Source organism: Hyaena hyaena, unplaced genomic scaffold, assembly GCF_003009895.1.
Source record: "Hyaena hyaena isolate Hyena2069 unplaced genomic scaffold, ASM300989v1 scaffold_1197, whole genome shotgun sequence".
NCBI classification, from domain to species: Eukaryota; Metazoa; Chordata; class Mammalia; order Carnivora; family Hyaenidae; genus Hyaena; species Hyaena hyaena.
The window spans coordinates 352,910-375,712 of record NW_024081835.1 but is presented as its reverse complement, the minus strand read 5'-3'; positions in this window follow the sequence as shown (position 1 = coordinate 375,712).

Here is a 22,803-nt window from a genome sequence, read left to right as displayed (position 1 = left end):
TTTGATAGTGCTAAATATCTTTTTCTTTTCTTTCTCTTCTCTTTTCTCCTCTCCTCTTCCTTCCTCTCCTCCCCTCTTCCCTCCTCTCCCCTCCTCCTCCCCTCTCTTCTCCTTTCTTTTCCTTTCTTGGAGGGAAGCAGTTTAATAGAGTAGAAGGATTAGAGACTTGGGAGACAAAGAAGTGGAATCCTGGTTCTTCCATGACCACTGGTGTAATCTTAGGGAAACATCTTTGAATCTTATTTCATAAAGAGTAAAGTATACTTTGCTCAAAAGACTGGGGATTAAAATTTTAAATTTCTTCATGCAATGCCCCTATGTAAGCTTAATTTTCTGATTATTATTTTAGTTTATATTGGTCAACTCATCAATTTATTGATACCAATTACCTTTGATCTTCTTGGAATCATATTCTTCCTGGATTATTTCATGTACTGAATCTCATATTTATCTCCATAAAATGCTGCAACTTTTGCAGACATTCTTGCAATGTGTTAATTTTCCCTTCTGGGAGGAAAACCAGTTTATGACTCTCCCAACCCAGATCACATCTGGTAGGAAATCAAACAGAACATAGGTAGGTTAAGGAAACAGTTCCAAAGGTGTTTGTATTTCCTGGGCCTCAAATTGAAAAATCACTTCTTGGGTTTCCATTAGATATTTTGGAGCCTGCTCAGTAAAATGCATTTTTTATACTTCAGATAGTTATAGTATATTTTTTACTTCAAATAGTTATTTGAAGTAACTATTCACCAGAGGTTCTTGGGAACTTTCTTTAAACTTTTTAAACCTTCTTAATCCTTGCTACTCAAACTGTGATTCCCAGACCAGCAGCTCCAACATCCTCTGGGAATTTGTTAGAAATGTAGAGTCTCAAGTCATAGCCAAGAACTACTTCATTTCAATAAGATCCCTAGCTGATCGGTACGCACAGTAAAGTTTGAAAAGTGTTTTGCATAATCACTTTTCTTCCTCCAAGTGCATCCAGTAACTGTTAATCTTTTAATAACACATAATTAACACTATTTACAAATATTATTACCTATTCATACCTATTAACACTATTAACTAAGTACTAAGCCCATCCTTCTTCAGTAAACTCACTGACCACACCCATGGAATAATTCTAAACTTTAGTATGGTTATGACTTACCTAGAAAGCCTGCCAAAAATTCAGGAGACTACATCACAGGTATAAATCCCACTTGGTCATGGTGAATAACTTTTTTGATATATTGTTGGATCGGTTGGCTAATATCTTGTTGAGGATTTTTGCATCCATATTCATCAGGGAGATTGGTCTATAGTTCTCTTTTTTAGTGGGGTCTTTGTCTGGATTTGGAATCATGGTAATGCTGGCTTCTGCTCGTAATCATTGAAACCATCAGCCTGTTCATTCAACCTGTGGCCCTGGCCGTGTGACTCACGGCCAATAATAGAAAGAATTTGGAAGTTTTCCTTTCATTTCTATTTTTTCGAACAGCTTCACGAGACTAGATGTTAACTCTTCCTTAAATGTTTGGTAGAATTCCCCTGGAAAGCCATCTGGCCCTAGACTCTTGTTTTTTGGGAGATTTTTTGATTACTAATTCGATTTATTTACTGGTTATGGATCTGTTCAAATTTTCTATTTCTTCCTGTTTCAGTTATGGTGGTTTATATTTCTAGAAACTTGTCCATTTCTTCCAGATTTCCATTTTAATGGCATATAATTGCTCATAATATTCTCTTATTGTTTTTATTTCTGCTGTGTTGGTTGTGATCTCTCCTCTTTCATTCTTAATTTTATTTATTTCGGTCCTTTCCCTTTTCTTTTTGATCAAAGTGGATAGTGATTTATCAGTTTTGTTAATTCTTTGAAAGAACCAGCTTCTGCTTTCATTGATCTGTTCTACTGTTTTTTTGGTTTCAACTGCATTGATTTCTGCTCTTATCTTTATTTTTTCCTGTCTTCTGCTGATTTGGGGTTTATTTGCAGTTCTTTTTCCAGCTCCTTGAGGTGTAAAGTTAGGTTTTGTATCTGAGACTTTTCTTCCTTCTTTAGGAAGGCCTGGATTGCCATATACTTCCCTCTTATGACTGCCTTTGCTGCATCCCAGAGGTTTTGGGCTGTGGTGTTATCATTTTCACTGGCTCCCATGTACTTTTTAATTTCTTCCTTAACTTCTTGGTTAGCCCATTCATTCTTTAGTAGGATGGTCTTTAGTCTCCAAGTATTTGTTATCTTTCCAATTTTTTTCTTGTGGTTGATTTTGAGTTTCATAGCATTGTGGTCTGAAAATACACACAGTATGATCTCTATATTTTTGTTCTTGTTGAGGGCTGATTTGTGTCCCAGTATGTGGTCTATTCTGGAGAATGTTCCATATGCACTGGAGAAGAATGTATATTCCATTGCTTTAGGATAAACTGTTCTGAACATATCTATTAAGTCCATCTGGTCCAGTGTGTCACTCAGAGCCATGGTTTCCTTCTTGACTTTTTGTTTAGATGATCTCCATTGCTATAAGTGGGGTGTTGAAGTCCCCTACTGTTATGGTATTATTATCAATGTGTTTCTTTGTGATTATTGACTTATATAGTTGGGTGCTCTCACATTTGGAGCATAAATGTTTACAATTTTTATGTTTTCTTGGTGGATAGACCCCTTAATTATGATATAATGCCCTTTGTCATCTCTTGCTATAGTTTCTATTTTAAATTCTAGGTTTTCTGATGTAAGTATGGCTACTCTGTCTTTCTTTTGGTGACCATTAGTATGATAGATGGTTCTCCATCCCTTTACTTTCTCCATTTTTTACTATAAAATGGTCTCTTATAAAACCATAAAATAACTAGGAATAAATCTAACCAAAGAGGTAAAAAAAATCTGTGCACTGAAAACCATAGAAAGCTTATGAAATAAATTTAAGAAGACACAAAAAGATGGAAAATTCTTCCTCCATAGGATTAACAAATATTGTTAAAATGTCAATACTACCCAAAGCAATCTACATATTCAATGCAATCCCTATCAAAATAACACCACATTCTTCACAAAGCTAGAATAAGCAACCCTAAAATTTGTATGGAAACAGAAAAGAATAGCCAAAGCAATCTTGAGAAAGAAAACCAAAGCAGGAGGCATCACAATTCCAGACTTCAAGCTGTATTACAAAGCTGTAATCATCAAGACATTATGTTTATTGGCACAAGAGCAGACACTAATATCAATGAAACAGAATAGAGAACCCAGAAATGGACCCACAAACATACAGCCACCTCATCTATGACAAAGCAGGAAAGAGTATTCAATGGAAGAAAGACAGTCTCTTCAGTAAGTGATGCTGGGAAAACTGGACAGAGACATGCAGAATAATGAACCTGGACCATTTTCTTACACCATACACAAAAATAAACTCAAAATGGATAAAAGGCCTAATGTAAGACAGGAAGCCATCAAAATCCTTGAGGAGAAAGCTGGCAAGAACCTCTTTGACCTTGGCCACAACAACTTCTTCCTCAACATGTCTCCAGAGACAAGGGAAACAAAAGCAAAAATGAACTATTGGGACCTAATCAAAATAAATAACTTCTGCACAGCAAAGGAAACAATCAGCAAAATAAAAGGCAACCGACAGAATGGGAGAAAATATTTGCAGACGACATATCTGATAAAGGGTTTGTATACAAATTCTATAAAGAACTTACCAAACTCAACACCCAAAAAACAAATAATCCAGCGAAGAAATGAGCTAAGGACATGAATAGACACTTTTCTAAAGAATACATCCGATGACCAACAGACACATGAAATGATGCTCAACATCAGTCATCATCAGGGAAATACAAATCAAAACCACAAAGAGATACCACCTCACAACCATTAGTATGGCCAAAATCAACAAGTAAGTCAGGCAACAACAGATGCTGGTGAAGACACAGAGAAAGAGGATCTCTTTTGTACTGCTGGTGGGAATGTAAACTGGTGCAGCCACTCTGGAAAATAGTATGGATATTCCTCAAAAAATTAAAACTAGAACCACTCTGTGACCCAACAACTGCACTACTAGGTCATTATCCAAAGGATGTAGTTGTACTGTTTCAAAGGGACACACCCCAATGTTTATAGCAGCAGTGTCAACAATAGGCAAAGTATGAAAAGAGTCCAATGTCCACCAATGGATGAATGGATAAAGAAGATGTGATATATACATACACACACACACACACACACACACACACACACACACACACAATGGAGTATTACTCAGAAATCGAAAAGAATGAAATCTTGACATTTGCAACTACGTGGATAGAACTAGAGGGTATCGTGCTAAGTGAAATTAGTCAGTCAGAGAAAGACAAATATCACATGACTTCACTCATATGAGGACTTTAAGATACACAACAAATGAACATAAGGGAAAGGAATCAAAAATAATATAAAAATAGGGCAGGGGACAAAACCAAAGGAGACTCTTAAATATGGAGAACAAACTGAGGGTTACTGGAGGGGTTGTGGGAGCGGGGATGGGCTAAATGGGTAAGGGGCATTAAGGAATCTACTCTTGAAATCATTATTGTACTATATGCTAACTAACTTGGATGTAAACTTTTTTAAAAAAGCAAAAAACCCTGTGAGATGTGGTATCCAATGCCATTTCCAAAAGACATCACAGTCATTTTGATGGGTGTTTTAACTAATATTTTACTTGTCTATAAGTGAACAACCAAAGTTGGCTTATGTTTGGCTAAAATCTATTAAATGTTCCCATGGGGAAAAAAATGCAGGAGACGACCCATGGAGACGAGGATTCATTAGTTCTGAGATGACATCCAAGAATCTACATTTTCTGCACTCACTGGTTTTCCTTATGTAAGTGTCCCATGGGCCATAGTTTATGAAAAATGGTATTATACTATAACAATTAAAAAAAATCACCCTTTCTTATCCCTTTAGTCATGTCACTTGAGAAGAATTTCTGGTCACTAAGGAGTATACATTAGGTATGCAGAGAGCCTGGGTAACATACACAAAACCTCTTTGTGGAACATCTACTTGTCTCTGATGTTTTTCTCAATCTCTCTGTGTGATGTTCTAACTCTGTTCTGAAAAAGACCATGTAAGAATGGCTGCTGCAAAAAAATGTATTGCAGTGTATTATGGAAATGAAAGGGGACAACTTCCATCATTCATTCTCTCTTTAGTCAATGAGTGCTGCAAGGATCACTAACATTTATTATGTATTTTTAAGTCTTTTTACAGATGTGAGGAAAGGAATGGTGGAAAGGTTTTTTTAAAAAGCAGGTGCATCACAATGCTTTGAGAAGAATCTTAAGGTAATTATTAACCCAGCAGTATATACCATTTTTCCTATATTGGGCAGTAAATAGTTAATTCACAGCCATAGCATCCTACTTATTCTTTACACTAGAATTAAGCTAATGGGTAAAATCCATCAGAATTCTTTCAGAAGTTGATGTACAAAGAAAACACATTAATAGAAGCACAATGCACAATTTTAAAGATAGCAGATAATCTTTCCTGTTTTGCTTGAGAAGTAGATGCTGAATAATCATCACCTTATACAAGTCTCCTTCTGAAGGACTAAATATAATTGGCAGTGGCTGTTACTTGGAGATAGAAATATAACAGCAAAGGTTGGAAGCATGTATTACATGGCAGGATTGAATGATCCTCTAGATATTCAATACTATAGAAAAGACTTTTATGTTGAATAGGTGAGCCCATCAGGTAAGAGATCTTAGTCAGTGGGGGTAGTTGACATTGAACTGTATTGGAATTACCTCTTGGGGTCAGATATTGAAAATTTGACTTAAGATATTAGAGCTACATTTAGGGATTCTTATATAACATCTTTACTACTAGACTTACTCCAAAATCATGGAAATAGATTGACTTTTGAGTATCAGTATCTATCTGTCTGTCTATCAGGAGGAAATGAATGTACTTGAAGGTGCCTTCCCCATTTAAACCCAATTTGATTCACAAGATTCTATAGAGTCATTTCCGGAAGCTATTTTACAGGTAATGCGGTAGCAAATAATGAAGATATTATGAAGCCACAGGAAGTAAAATAAGGCAGAGTAAAAGAGCAGGGGGTCATGAGGAAGCAGATGGGCTATTTGAGGACAAATCTAGGAAGAAGACTATAAGCCCTGAGAAGGTATTTGTTCCATGATTAGTTGTTAATCAAAAATATGTTACAAATATCTTCTTAATCATCCCTTTCCTATGATCTATTTTCTTCAGGAAAACTTGCTTACTTTTTCCACAAAGGGATGGTTATAAAAAGTAAGTTTATTGGCAGTACATCCAAGCTACTACAGCTGGTTTTCCTTAATCCCTGAAATGTGATTGGTAAAAATCAAGTAGAGTTGAGGAAATGATTAGATCGACCATTTCCTCAGGTACAACTTTATTATAAATTTTGGATGAAATTTAAAGGGATTACCTTGGGGCGCTTGGGTGGCTCAGTCAGTTAAGTGTCCAACTTCAGCTCAGGTAGTGATCTCATGGTTTTGTGGGTTGGAGCCCTGTGTCGGGCTCTGTGTTGACAGCTAGCTCAGAGCCTGGAGTCTGTTTCAGATTCTGTATCTCCTTCTCTCTCTGATCCTCCCCTGCTCACGCTGTCTCTCTCTCTCAGAAATTTTTTTAAAAAATTTAAAAAATAAAAATAAGGGATTAGCTTTACTTTGGCTAAACAGAGAGACAGTGGTTTTTTGTTTGTTTGTTTGTTTATTTCCACAGTGCATATGTTTTTCCTTGTCCACATCTTGTCCCACAAACAATTACTCATATCAGCCTTTTGGATTCTCAAGAAATTTTGATTTATACCTTTCAAGAAACTCTTTATGGCAGTAGTTATGTTTACAGTTAGACTAACTGTAGGGAATTTAACATTGAGATTTTTTTTACTGCCTCCCAGCTGCCCTTGTACCCCAGGTATCACAGATGCTGAAAGGACCCCAGTGGATTGTGCAACCCAGCTTCATTCAAACTGTGGGGATGAGAAATCTCCATGAGTCCACCATGGTCACACCAGTTAGAGCTATGAACATCAGCTGGATCAATACAGATGCTAAAGCAACCTTTTTTTTCTTAAACATGTAGGTAAAATGTGTATTTAAGGAAGCTTGGATATGAGAATTTAAAGTTGGGTTTTTAGTTAGATTGGGTTTATTTAGAAGATTCTTAGAATTAGAGTGATCTACTGAATGAATTTAAAAATAAAAGGTAGGATAAGATTGGATACTATACAAAGAAAAACAGGGCAGTGAGATTGAGATTCAGAGAATTTAGAACACTTTGCTGTTACACAGGAAGTAGTTTTGCAAAAATAGTTTCTCCTCTAGTTACTGGCATTTTCACAAAATCAGGGGCAAAGTGTTCTTTGGATTTCAAGACAGAGGATTGCTTAGGGTGATGGTTGCAGTGAGTCCTTTGGGAAATAGGAAAAGTTACCTCTTCGAATGGGAAAAGATGACTCTGGGCTATCTATCTGTAATTAGGTATTGGTTTGTTATAGGGAATACTTTGAGACAGAGACACATTGAAATGAACAGTGGTTCGACCTAAAGTATGGGACCTACAGGTGAAAGTAGTGAAACAATTTGGGAGAGATAAAAGAGAAGCCATACTAAGACCAGTAAAAGCAGCTGAAGCTGTAGAAGAGCCCATGGCTTATAAAGAAATTAAGAGTGAGAAGCTTATTACAAAATTGCAGCCTATACAGCTCTATTACGTATGTGAATGCTACTAACTGCATGGGGAACATTTTATGTAATATGGAAATATTGCATGCTATTATCTAAATCTAATATTATCCCCCATATTTAATTGGTAGTTTTCTGCAGGGAAGATCAGCAGTAAAACGTTAACCCCTTAGTCCTCAGTAAGCTGGGGACATTGGAAAAAAAAAAATAGTTGGGCACCTTCCATGAAAATTAAGGAAATAGGTAAAACCTCAGAATGACAAACATAAGCCTCATCAATAAGGACCAGCCTAATAAGATAGGAAGCATACTCTATTCATTTTTACTATGTTTGGTGCCTAGTGCAAGGCATGGCACATAGTTTTTGTTTTGTTTCAGTTTGGCAATGATTTTTGTGTGTGTATGCCCTCGGATGGATTAGTGTATGTTTTTTTTGTTAATGCTAAACTAAAATCTTAGCATAATATCCTTTCAAATATTCTTTGTGTCCCCCCCCTTTAAAAAAAAACCTAAAATGAGAAAAACATAAATAGAAGAAAAAGAAAAATATTAGGGTAACAAATAAAAAGATGAGAGAAACCTCAAATAAGAATAAGTTCCTGGAACGGGGGAAAAAGCCATATGAATAATAGCAGGAACATTACATACCTAATTAAACATATTTAAAATTGTAGCAATGGGTTAAATTGGAACATTGATGTTCAGCACAAGGAATTCATTTGCATGCAGAGATCGGGGTTGTCATCAACGGCTGTTGTAGTTTTAGTCTTTAAATTTCCATCTTTTCCCTTTGTACTTTTCCATTATGCACAGCACATCATAACCAGATCACTGGGGCAGCCAAGAGAGCAGAATTTATATTTCAGAATGAAAGTTGATAGTTAGTAGCCTAGCAGCATAATGAGCCACATTTCTGGTCGAGAGTCCAAGCTTATACAGATTGTTCAAGTCTAAACAGGGACCCTCCCAAGCCTGATGATTTCCATAGTAATCCCAGATAGTCTATGTGAGGCCCTGTCAAGCAATCCTAGCTATCAATGCTTCTGGGAACAGTGTAGCCATGTAGGGTTCCCTCTGGGAGAGTGATGGAGGCACTGTAACCTCAGTTGAGTTTTCTACATGATTCCACTCATGGAGGAGTTGGGTACATTTGAATCATCTTTTCCTCTTATTAACAGTGCTAAGCCAAATCCATCTTTTAAAACTAGACATTTTGCCATAGCAGTTTGTGTTCTCTTACAATGCAAGATGTGGGGAAGAGAAATATAGTAGTTGAAGGGTGAAATTCCTTGTAATGACAATAGCTTATGTTTATTAGGTGCTTTCTGTGAGCAAGGCATTAGGTTAAGCCCCTTTCATGTATTATGCCATTTAATCCTAACAAAATCCTAATGAGTTAAATACCATTCTAATCCTCATATTAATGATAAAGAAACTGAGGTTTATAAAGGTTAAATAATTTGCTGAAATGGCACAGCTGAGATCTGAACCCAAATCTTGTCTGATGCCAAATCCTATGCTTTTTACCATAGAGTATGGGCTTTTCTCAAAAATGTAAAAGAGTAAGAGAGACCTAAAAGTTGTCACCAGGCTCTCCTTGGGCAGTACTTTAATGTCTTGGGTTAATATACCATGCTTCTTGTAGAACTCAATGAAGCTAAGACTCATTCTGTAGAATCCCTTCTGTTACCATATGGGAAGGAAGAGATCCAGAATGCATGCCCTTCAATGCTGGCCTCTCAACGCTTACTTCACCCACATCGTCAGACTCAAGTCAGACATCATTTTCCTTGAGGTAACTTACAGAAACACCGTTATCTGTAGTCAGTTGTAAGACTTTCTTTCCCACACAGCCTCACCAGGCCTTGTGCATATCATCTCTTCTTTGCTCTTCTTTTCAGATTTCTAGAGGGCAGTGTCTCCATTCCATTTTACAGTTTCATTCCCAAAGCCCGGTGCCAGGCTCAGGAGAGAATGTCCAATTAAACAATTGGACAATCTCATTGAAGATATTCTACTTCTATTTTCATATATTTAAATGCTTTTGTTTTCAATTTTAGAATGCCTAAGAAATGAGAGGAAAGAACAATGGCCAAGATAATGGATCAACTTGTATAAAATAACTCGAGCCCTGACCAGGTGCCTTACCCAGGTAAGCCATTTGTCACATGGTTCCCAGGTGCTAGTACTCCAAAGATTATGTTCAAATTCACAGTAGGGTGGGGGAATATCATAGGCACAAGATTTGCTGCAGTTGATGAGCTAGCACCTCATCTGTCATATTAATTAATTAAATTAATGCAAGCAGTCATTTAAGGAACATTGTGTGTATTGAACACCATGTAGGATGGAGATCAGAAGACTGAGGTGGTTTTTAGAGAGGGGAATTACAAAGATAAATATGATGGCACTATCTCTGTTTTCAGAGTCTCGATTTTCTATTATGGAAAACTTGCAGGATTCTGTTCTCACTTAGAGTTTATTTTGTTCTGACTATCACAAAAGCAATTTTTATTTGTATAACACCTGACAGTTTACAAAGCACTATCACACTCATTTATTGTTTTATTTTGTTTTAAAGATAGGTCCCCAACCAGCATCCTGCTGATGGTGAAAAACAAACACACTGTTATTTCTTGCATCTAGTTCATGGAATTAGAGACATCCAATGGAAAATTGTAAGATCATGCTGAAGGCATAGAGAAGATGCTGATCTTTTATTATAGACATTAAAGGTACATACACTAGACTAGACTTCTATGCTGCATTAAATTAGTCCCTGGGTCCATTTTTAGCTCTTAGCCTTAGGGAAAAAATAAAAATAAGTCCTACCTTCAGAACACCAGCAACGAAACCGTACCAACTCTTTCATGCTACATCACAGCTTCTCACTGTGATGCTATCTTCCCTTTGACTTGCTGTACTTCAGCCTATTCCTGCACTATTGTATCCAACTGCCATCAGTAAAATTAAGAAAATAAGACAGAATATTTGTATTGTGTCTGTTGTTTGTTTTTAAGAAAAGAAAAGCAGAAGACAAATAGCTTTGACAACCAGAAAAAAAGCTTTTACACATAAATGGCATGCTTATATACATTAATTTTATTTAATTTAACTTAATTTAATTTAATTTTATTTTATTTGACAGAGAGAGTGCAAGAGAGAGAGCACATGAGTGTGGTAGAGGGGCAGCGGGAAAAGAGAATCTTAAGCAGGCTCCACACTCATGATGTGAGCCTTGATTCCATGAACTTACGATTATGACCTTAACTGAAACTAAGAGCCAGATGTTCAACCTACTGAGCCACCCAGGTGCCGCCCTATAAGCATTATTGTTTCACATCATAAAAGGCACCAGATAAGTTTCCCTCCAACTGATAAAAGTTAATTGTATTTGAATCATAAGAATTATAAGAATCAGTTGAGTAAATTTTATTAAGACCCAAAAGGGTAATAAGAGATTCATGTTTACCTTCTTGGAACTAACTACACCAGCCTCCCCCCAAGAAGGAAGCATGATGTAATTCATTGAACAGAGACAATAAAGATGCGTTCCTCGACCAGTTGGGCCCTGACCATCTGACATCCCAGTAATAGCCCTGTCCGTGCAACTATATCCCACCTAATAATCATACAGTCTTAAATTTAAGGATGGCTCCAGGCCCAGTCATTTCTCTTTTGAAATGGCAATTTACTCAGCAACCTTGGGAAGAATAAGAAAGGTTTTAGAAGAAAACTGGAAAGTCAAGGCGTATGCTCCCTCAACAATGAATATTCTCTTCCACAGTAGAGATGTCCCATCGATACAATTAGCACTATAATACTCCCCACCACCCAAGTCCTAGTAAAGAAGGAGAAATACTGACAAAAGAAAAGTGTTTCATTACCTTTCATTAAAACAGGGAAAGCTAAAAGTGAGGACTCAGGTTTTTGATCGATTTGTTTTCTCCTTCCCAGACTAAGGAAATGAAAGAAACTGAAATGCTATTATTTGAACAAATGGGTCGGCCTGTGTTTTCATCTTCTTAACATGGTCTTTTGGAGTTCAGTGTTTTAAATTGTGTTCAGATTCAAATTATCAATTTTTCCTAGTATGGTTCAAGCCTATGAACTTTTTATCTAGCCTTAGGCTCTGAAAATTTTCTTATTTTTTATCCTAAAACTTTTACAGTTTAAGACTTTACATTTAAGTCCACGATTCATTGTGAGTTCATTTTTATACAAGGTTTGAGGCTTTAGTGGGTTTGTTTTGTTTTTGTTTTTTGCATATGGATGTTCAATTTTTGTACTGTCATTTGTTGGAAAGAGTATATTTCCTCCATTGAATTACTTTTGTAACTTTGTAAGGCCATAACTTTTAGCATCAAAGAAGACATAAATTTAGCTAAACTTCCTTATGCCTAAGCAGAGCAATAGTTCATGCTTAGAGACTGCTAATTCTGTGCCCAGGCATTGTTCTCAGCTCTTTACATATCTTTACTCATTTCACTGTCTCAACTCACAACTCACTTAATTGCCTTAATAATTCTTTGAGGTAGATGTTATTATTGCTCCTAGTTTACAGATCAGGGAAACTGAAACTTTGCCAGATTAAATTATTTGCTGAAACTCATAATGATAGTAAGATGGGAAGCCAGGATTTGAACTCAGGTAATGTACCTGTAGAGATGGTGCTATTAACCTTTGTGAAAAGTGTGTTATTGACAGTGTAGAGCTGTTTAACAAAATATTGAACATTTTGCATTTTTCTTACTGTTATCCCAAGGTATTTCAACTAGCATAGGAATGAAAGACTCTCCTCATATTCTTCTTTTTAGGTTTCATGTGTTTGATGTTTTACTCATATGCAAACTCACACGTCCATGAAAATACATCTTAACAGTCAAAAAGCATCACATTATTTTCTAAATTTGGAGACTTTTTCACAGGCTGAAGCTCTTAGTGTTGACATCTTGACCTTTCTCTTACCTACCTGCCAACCAACCCTTCTGTATAGGGTCTAAAAAAATAAACAGATAAAAAGGAACACAGGAATCTCCCGGGGAATCCCGGTGCTATTGTCCTTAGCCAGTAACAGAGCTTAGGGCTGTTGACTAGAATCAATTCTTTTACTTTTCTCTTCTTTTCTTTTCTTCTTCTTCTTCTTTTTTTTTTAACATTGGTTCTTTCAAATATGCTTCCTGACTCCTTAGGATAAACACAGCAAGTATTTATATATAAAAAAAATGAAGTCAATGCTAGCAGTCCTGCCAGAGAAAAATGATAGAAAAATGGTAATGCAAAATTCCCAAATGGTAAATATTTTGTTTCAAATAGAAGGAAAATGGAATTTTAAAATATAAAATTTAAAATATATATTTTAAAATGGGCTATGCAAAGCTTTATACTCTCAGTAAAAAACAATGTATTTTGTTTTTTACTGTAAAGTTATTTTAGAATCTTTATTTCAAAAAGCATTTCTGAAGTTGTGTAATCTGACACAGTGAAAGAACCAGAAGTTCCTTCTCAAATGTTAAATCACACTGACTTGGGTTATAGGAAAGCTGTTAAAGTGAATTTGAAGAATTCCTTATTATTCTGTTTACCTATTCATGAAGTAACTTCTCATGTTTCCGTCTTAAGTAAGAAGCGCCATCCTACATTGGGGGCTTGTGATATTTCGCCTTATTGAGAACAAGAAGTGGGATAGAATCTGGATGGAATGTTTTTGAAGTTCCAATATTAAAAACTAGTTGGTGTGAATTTGAAGTCATAAGATGTTTTAAAGTTGTCATCCTGCTTCTCAAATACATCTAAAAACTAGATTGCCAAGCCTCCTGAGATGTCTCTGTTACTAAAATTGGAGAGATTTGGCATGTTACATATCTGAGAAGATTGTTTAGAAATTGCTGGGTACTACGCCTACAACTAATGAAGCTGAAGGGGATTATGGATTATAAACCACATTATTAGGTTCTTCTGAATTCCCAAATAAGTGATTTAAGATATAGTACTTGGGAATCTTGAGTCGGCTTCCTGTTCTTCCTTTTCCCATCCCCACTCTCTGCAGCACTGTTATTTTTATTTTTCTCCTTTGTTCCTTGTCTCACTTTACATATGCGCAGAATTTGTAGCATATATTAAAATAATGCTAATATTTAAAATATTAACTAATGGTAATATTTAATTAAATTCTAGACTTATTTATATTTATATGTAAGGAAAATTCTGACTTACAAGTCCACATAATGTAATTACATGGTTCTTGGTGAAGCAGTAAAGTGGGATGAACATTGTATTTTATACATTAAAGGATTCCCAATCCTGTAAAGAAAACAAAATCAACATTGTTCTTGTTGGCTTAGGCTATAGAAAATTTAGGGCATTAGGAAAAGGCTAGCTTTTTTTTAAAAAAAAATTAATTTTCCCTCTTTTTTCCTTCTCTTCATATAAAGAGGCTCGGTATTGCAGCAAGACATTTAACTGTGTAGGTCATTTGTGTTTTGAATTTCATTATGAAAATCAAAAAGGGCAAAAGTAAAATAGAGTGTAGTAAGTACATGGAATCATCAGTGTCTGAGATAGTGGTGAGACAACTTCAAGACGAAGAGTAAATCAGACAATTTTCCTTTTTTCTATAACCACATACAATTATGACCTTCCAAATGGCCTACTTGCTTTGGTAAAGTCTATTCTTTACAAGATCCCCTGAGTGATCCTTTTGAAATGTAAACCAGATCATGTCAACCTAAAACCCTTAATGGCTTTTCATCTCAGAATAAAACCCAGAGTTCTGGCAATGACCTTACAAGGTCTTATGCAGTTTGTATCATCTATCCCACTGACCTCCTTTCTCTTTGTAGCATCTTCACATTTGCTCATCTAGCTGCCTAAACTGCTTTCCCCCCAAGATGCCCTAATGGCTTCTTCTCTCATCTCCTTTGGGTCTTTGGTTAGCTATTCCTTTCTCAGGTATCTTCCTTGGCTACTTTACACAGCCACCCTCCACCCTGACTCCTACTATTTCTTATTTCCACTGGCTTTATTTTTATTCTTAGCACTTTAAAAAAACCTAACACTTCATACATTACATGTTTATCTTGTTTTCCATTTGTTTGTTTTGTCTTTCTATTCCCTACTAAAGTGAAAATCTAAATGTAGGAATCTCTATCTGATTATTGAAGTAGTGCATTTCAAATACATAAAAGAAATTCTGGCACATAGGATGGTTTTAGTAGATATTTGTTGATAAATGCTTAATGGATGAATAAGTCATCTATCAAAAGAAGCTGAAAGAAAATTGCCATTTCTCCCTTGATATTTATAAAAAGCTATAGTCTGAGGGAAGCAGAACAAGCAAAGTCACTGGTTGGATACCTGAAATTACTTCTTTTTTAAGATTATTTATGTAGTTTCCTACTTTATTGTAATTGTGAGAAAGGCCTGGGGAGACTTCTACAAGATAATGGTGTAGGAAATCCTGAATCACCTTCTCCTATAGACATACCAAATCTATAATTGTTGATAGTTTTTTTTTTTTTTGAGAGATTGTATGTATGTGTGCGCATGGGGCCAAAATGCAGGGGGAGAGAGAGTGAGACAGAGAGAATCTTAAGCAGGCTCCACACTCAGTGCAGAGCCTGATGTAGGGTTTGATCCCACCACCTTGGGATCATGACCAGAGCCAAAATAAGAGTCAGACACTCAACCGACTGAGCCACCCAGGTGCCCTGACATACCAGATCTGTAGTTATATATGGATCATTTCTCTCTGGAAAAGTTCTGAAATCTAGATGAACTGCTTCTCCAAAAAAAGGATATAAAAACCACATGAAAATGGCTGGGAGAGGCAGAGACATTCTCACCAAAACCCTACCTCTGGGATAGCAATACATAATAGGGAGGGATCTCACCAGTCTGCACTTCTCCTGGAGCAGCAAAGTGAGCCCAAAGGCTCCTTAGCCTTGGTGATCTGCAATGGAGAGACAAGCCCCCAAAAGTCTGGCTTAGAAAATCAATGGAGCTGGCATGTAAGGGATATAAAATGCTATAGGAATCTGAGATTCTCTTTTTAAAGAGCTCATGAGGAGTCTCATTTACTCTGAGACTCAGTGGAAAAAAATAGTAGTTTAAAAAGCACCTAAACTATATGTGAAGGAGATTCATTTGCTAATCTAAAAGCATCAGCTAAAGGGGTAGGAAACAGTTGAAACCCTCCCTAAAGATGGAGGTGCTGGCAGAAGCCAGTTTTGTACTCTCCACGTACACTGCTAGCACCCATGGGTAAACTCGAATGTGAAATCCCTTCTCCCAACTGCCTTACTAAGATAGAAGAGGCAAAGTGTTACAGCTGTATGTGGCTACCTTGATGAAGCTGGGGAGCACAGCGGTTACAGTACTCCATACTACTTGGCTGAGGTAGGTTGGGGTAGGAAAGTGTGAACAAGCCTCTTGCTCCCAGCCTAAAGCCAGTATGTGCACACAGACAAACATTCCTAAAGCTCATAGGTATGTGCAATCAAGACAATTTCCTGCTGCCTTTCTGATGCGGGTGAGTATGCCCTGCTCCGTACACCCTCCAACTGCCTAGCTAATGCCAACAGGCATGCACAATCCACCAAGTGGATGCTACTAGATTACCTCATTCTGATGGCTAAGGGGGCTAGTGTTCCTGAGCTCCACAGGAATGTAACAGTCAGAAAGACAGTTCTTGGCAGGCTACTACCCCAGGGCATTGCACGAACAGCAGACTGAAACCCAGTATTTCTGTGAAAAAGGCCTATTACCCTGGGACTTTAACCTGACAGACAAGTTTTAGGCTTCCCATGTATCTATAGTCCAAGGAGATATTTCCAGGGAATGGAAGGAGGGAGACATAATCCTTGCGCACCCTCTTGGCTTTACTATAGCCATTAAGACCTCCCAAAGAGGAGTTCATACATTTGTGTGTAGCCCCAGTACTTGCAAATGTCACTCAGGGGACATCTCTAGATCCACTGGTCTAGAGGCCAGCAGGGATTACAATTGTAGACCCATAGTACTGTATATATCACATACTTTAAAAGCTGCTTCCAGAGGGTCTGTCTTACAGTCAGTCCAAAACTGGGTGCTAAATGAGATTCCTTTCCTTGGAACACTGACAGGTCTTGGCATACCCTCAACAACTGGGACATATCAAGAAAAAACAGGCAGTTTCAACAATCACAAAGGTTTGAGACACAATTAAGAGTTAGGGCGAGATTAAGTGAAAAGTATAATTACCTACTTAAGGCCACTCCTTCAAGACTAAAAATAAGGTAGCCGTTTGGCCTAACACAAACAAACAAATACAAAGAGTCAAGCAAAATGAAGAAACAGAGAAATATGTTCCAAATGAAAGAATAATGCAAACCTCAGAAAAGAAAAAGATAAATAATCTACCTTAGAATTCTAATAAGGATTTCAAAGTAATGGTCATAAAGATGGTCACTGAATGAAGAAGAAGAATGGATGAGCACAGTGAAAACTTCAACAGAGAGATAAATTATAAGAAAGTACCAAACAAAAGTCACAGAGCCAAAGAATACAGTAACTCAACTGAAAAAAACACTAAAGGGTTTTTAATAGCAAACTGGGTGAAACAGAATAGATCAGCAAGCTGGAAGACAAAACAATGGAACTCACACAGAGGTACAAAAAAGAAAAAAAGATAATAAGAAAAATCTAAGGAACTTCTAGGACTAACATTTGCACTATAGGGGTCCCAGAAGGAGAAGAAAGAAAAATAGGGACAGGAATCTTATTTGAAGAAAGAATGTCTGAAAACTTCCCTAACTTATGGAAGGAAACAGATATTCAGGCCCAAGAAGCACAGATAATTCAAATTAAGATGAGCTCAAAGAGATCCACAACAGGATATATTATAATTGAAATGTCAAAGGCTAAAGATAAAGAGAGAATTAAAAAAAAAAAAAAGCAGCAAGAGAAAACAAATTGTTGCATACAAAGGAAACTCCAGAAAAGTATCAGCAGATTTTTCAGTAGAAAATTTCCATGCAAAGAGGAAATAGCATGGCATATTCAAAGTGTTGAAAAGAAATCCATTCAGCCAAGAATACCTGACCTAGCAAGATTATCATTTAAAATTGAAAGAAAGATAAAGAATTTTCCAAACAAACAAAAGCTAAAGGAGTTCATCTGTATTAAAGTAGCCTTACAAGAAATGCTGGAGAGACTTCTTTATGCTGAAAAGAAATAGCACTAATTAATAACAAGGAAACAAGCAAAAGTAAAAATGTCACTAGAAAGGTAAATATATAGTTAAGGTAATGGATTAATCACTTATGAAGCTACAAGGAAGTTTCAATGACAAAAGTGGCAAATTAACTAAAACTACAATAATTAGTTGAGGGATACATAAAAGATGTAAAATGTGACTTCAAAAACATAAAATGTCGTGGGAGGGTAGTAAAAATGTAGAGATTTGGCATGTGTTTAAGTTTCTATAAACTTAAAATAGACTGTAATATACATAGGGTGTTATATGTGAACCTCACAGTAACCACAAAGCAAAAACTTATAGTAAATACTCAGAAGAAAATGAGGAGGGAGGCAATATCACGGAGAAATAGGGGGCTCTGTACATTTCCCTCGCCCGCATCTCTCAAACAGAGAAGGCCTAAAGCCATAGGACACTGAGCCCACAGTCTGGGAGGAAAAGAGACAGAGTCCACTAAGAAGACAGCCTCATAGGGCTACCTCAAGAAAAATGCCAAAGTACACATGGTGGAGAGTCCCAAAACCACTACAAGTAGGGAAATAAAATAACCAAAGTCTTAACAAGAGAGACCAAAAGACACCATTAAAAGAACACTTCTTGAACGGAGAGGCCCTGGACAGTCAATGAGCCTTTAATATAACAGTTCTTACAAGTACAGAGCACATAACAAGCTTTTAAAACTGACAAGAGACCGAAAGCTAGCCAAAATGACGAAATGGAAGAACTCTCCTCTAAAGAAATTCCAGGAAGAAGTGACAGCTAAAGAACTGCTCAAAACAGATATAAGCAACATAACTGAACAAGAATTTAGAACAATAGCCATAAAATTAATCATTGGGCTTGAACAAGGCATTGAAGACATCAGAGAAGCTATTGCTACAAAGACTATGGAACTTAAAAATAGTTGTGATGAATTAAAAAACGTTATAAATGAGGTGCATAACAAAATGGAGGCATCTAATGCACAGATTGAAGAGGCAGAGAGGAGAATTGATGAATTAGAAGACACAATTGTAGAAAAAGAGGAAGCTGAGAAAAAGAGAGATAAACTGATCCAGGAACATGAAAGGAGAGTTTGAGAACTGAGTGATACAATCAAACGGAACAACATCCTTATCATAGGAATTCCAGAAGAGGAAGAGAGAGAGAGAGAGAGGAAGGCACTGAAGGGGTACTGGAACAAATTATAGCTGAGAATTTCCCCAATCTGGGGAAGGAAACAGACATTGAAATTCAAGAGGCACAGAGAACTCCCCTCAGACGTAACTTGAATCGATCTTCTGCATGACATATTTTAGTGAAACTGTTAAAATTTAAGGACAAAGAGATATTTTTGAAATCAGCTAGTGATAAAAGGGCCCTAACATACAAAGGGAGACCTATCAGAGTGGTTGCAGACCTATCTACTGAAACGTCACTGGCCAGAAAGGTGTGCAAGGAAATCAATGTGATGAACAAAAAATTTGCAGCCAAGAATCCTCTATCCAGCAAGCCTGTCATTCAGAATAGAAGGAGAGATAAAGGTCTTCCCAAATAAACAAAAATGGAAAGAATTCTTCACCACTAAACCAGCCCTACAAGAAATCCTAAGGGGGACTCTATGAGGGAAATGTTGCAAGGAACACAAGGTACCAGAGACACCACCACAAGCATGAATCCTACAGAGAACACAATGACTCTATGCCCATGTCTTTCAATAATAACACTGAATGTAAATGAACTAAATGCTCCAATCAAAAGATACAGGGTATGAGAATGGATAAAAAATCCAAATCCATCAATTTGCTGTCTACAAGTGACTCATTTTAGACCTGAGGACACCTTCAGATTGAAAGTAAGAGGATGGAGAAATATCTATCGTACTACTGGAAATCAAAAGAAAGCCGTAGTAGCCATACTCATATCAAAGAAACTGGACTTTAAAATAAAGACAGTAACAAGGGATGAAGAAGGGAATTATATAATAATTACAGGGTCTATCCATTAGGAAGAACTAGCAATTATAAATGTCTATGCACCGAATACAGAAGCACCCAAATACATAAAACAATCACAAACAGAAACAATCTTATGGATAAGAATATGCTAATAACAGGGGAATTTAATACTCTACTTACAGCAGTAGACAGAAAATCACTAAAGAAACAATGGACTTGAATGACACATGGGAACAGATGGATTTGAAGATATATTTAGAACTCTACATCCTGAGGCCATGGAATTCACTTTCTTCTCAAGTGTGCATGACACATTCTCCAAGATATATAACATACTGGGTCATAAAGCAGCCCTCAATAAATATAAAAGAATCAAGATCATACCATGCACACTTTCAGATCACAATGCTATGAAACTTGAAATCAACCACAGGAAAAAGTCTGGAAAACCTCCAAAAACATGGAGGTTAAAGAACACTCTACTAAAGAATGAATGGGCCAATCAGGCAATTAGAGAAGAAATTAAAAAATATATGGAAACCAATGAAAATGAAAATACAACAATCCAAACTCTTTGGGATCTAGCAAAGGCAGTCCTAAGAGGAAAGTACATTGCACTCCAGACCTATTTCAAGAAATTAGAAAAAGTGCAAGTCCAAAACCTAACAGCTCACCTAAAGGAACTAGAAGGAGAGCAACAAGAGCACCCCAAACCCAGTAGAAGAAGAGAAATAATAAAAATCAGGGCAGAAATAAACAATATAGAATCCAAAGAAACAGTTGAACAGATCAATGAAACCAAGAGTTGGTTTTTTGGAAAATAAACAAAATAGACAAACCTCTAGCCAGGCTTCTCAAAAAGAAAAGAGAGAGCACCCAAATAGACAAAATCATGAATAAAAATGCACTTATTACAACAAACCCCTCAGAAATAAAAGCAATTATCAGGGAATACTATGAAAAATTATTTTCCAACACACTGGACAACTTACAGGAAGTGGACAAATTTCTAAACACACAAGCACTACCAAAATGCAAATAGGAAGAGATAGAAAATCTGAACAGACCCATAACTACTGAAGAAATTGAATCATTTATCAAAAATCTCCTAAAAAATAAGAGCCCTGGGCCAGATGGCTTCCCTGGGGAATTCTACTAGACATTTAAATCAGAGTTAATACCCATTCTTCTCAAGCTATTCCAAAAAATAGAAATCGAAGGAAAACTTCTGGACTTATTCTACAAAGCCAGCATCACTTTGATTCCCAAACCAGACAGAGACCCAGCAAAAAAAAAAAAAAGAGAGAGAACTGCAGGCCAATATCCTTGATGAATATGGAGGCAAAAATCCTCAACAAGATACTCGCAAATCGAATTCAACAGCACATAAAAAGAATGATCCACCATGATCAAGTGAGATTCATTCCTGGGTTACAGGGCTGGTTCAATATTCACAAATCAATCAGTGTGATACATCACATTAACAAAAGGAAAGTAAAAACCATATGATCCTGTCGATAGATGCAGAAAAAGCATTTGACAAAATACAGCATCTCTTCTTAATAAAGACCCTCGAGAAAGTCGAGATAGAAGGAACTTACTTAAACATCATAAAAGCCGTCTATGAGATTCCCTCGGCTAATATCATCCTCGATGGGGAAAAACTGAGAGCTTTCCCCCTGAGATCAGGAACACGACAGGGATGTCCACTCTCACCACTGTTGTTTAACATAGTGCTGGAAGTCCTAGCATCAGCAATGAGGCAACAAAAGGAAATAAAAGGCATCAGAATTGACAAAGAAGAAGTCAAACTTTCACTTTTCGCAGACAACATGATACTCTACATAGAAAACTTGACAGACTCCACCAGAAGCCTACTAGAACTGATCCAGGAATTCAGCAAAGTTGCAGGGTACAAAATCGATGTGCAGAATTCAGTTACATTTCTATACACCAACAATGAAGAACAGAAAGAGAAATCAAGAAACTGATCCCATTCACAACTGCACAAATAAAATACCTAGAAATAAGCCTAATCAAAATCTAATCAAAATATAAAAGATCTGTATAATGAAAACTATAGAAAACTTATGAAGGGGATTGAAGAAGACACAAAGCAATGGAAAAATATTCCATGCTCATGGATCAGAAGAATAAATATTGTTAAAATGTCATTACTACCCAAAGCAATCTACACATTCAATGCAATCCCAATCAAAATTGTACCAGCATTCTTCTCAAAGCTAGAACAAACTATCCTAAAATTTGTATGGAACCACAAAAGAACCCGAATAGCCAAAGTAATATTGAAGAAGAAAACCAAAACGGGAGGCATCACAATCCCAAACTTTAGCCTCTACTACAAAGCTGTACTCATCAAGACAGTATGGTATTGGCACAAAGATGGACACATAGACCAATGGAATAGAATAGAGAACTCAGAATTGGACCCATAAATCTATGGCCAATTAATCTTTGACAAAGCAGGAAAGAGTATCCAATGGAAAAAAGACAGACTCTTTAACAGGGAGGCTGTACAGAACTGGACAGCAACGTGCAAAAGAATGAAACTAGACCACTTTCTCACACCATTCTAAGAATAAACTCAAAATGGATAAAGACCTGAACGTGAGACAGGAAACCATCAACACTGTAGAGGAAAAAGCGGGAAACAACCTCCTTGACCTCAACCGCAACAATTTCTTACTTGACACATCCCCAAAGGCAAGGGAATCAAGAGCAAAAATGAACAATTGGGACCTCATCAAGATAAAAAGATACTGCACAGCAAAGGAAACAATCAATAAAATTAAACGGCAACTAACGGAAAGGGAAAAGACACTTGCAAGTGACATATCCGATAAAAGGCTAGTATCCAAAATCTATAAGGAACTCACCAAACTCCACACC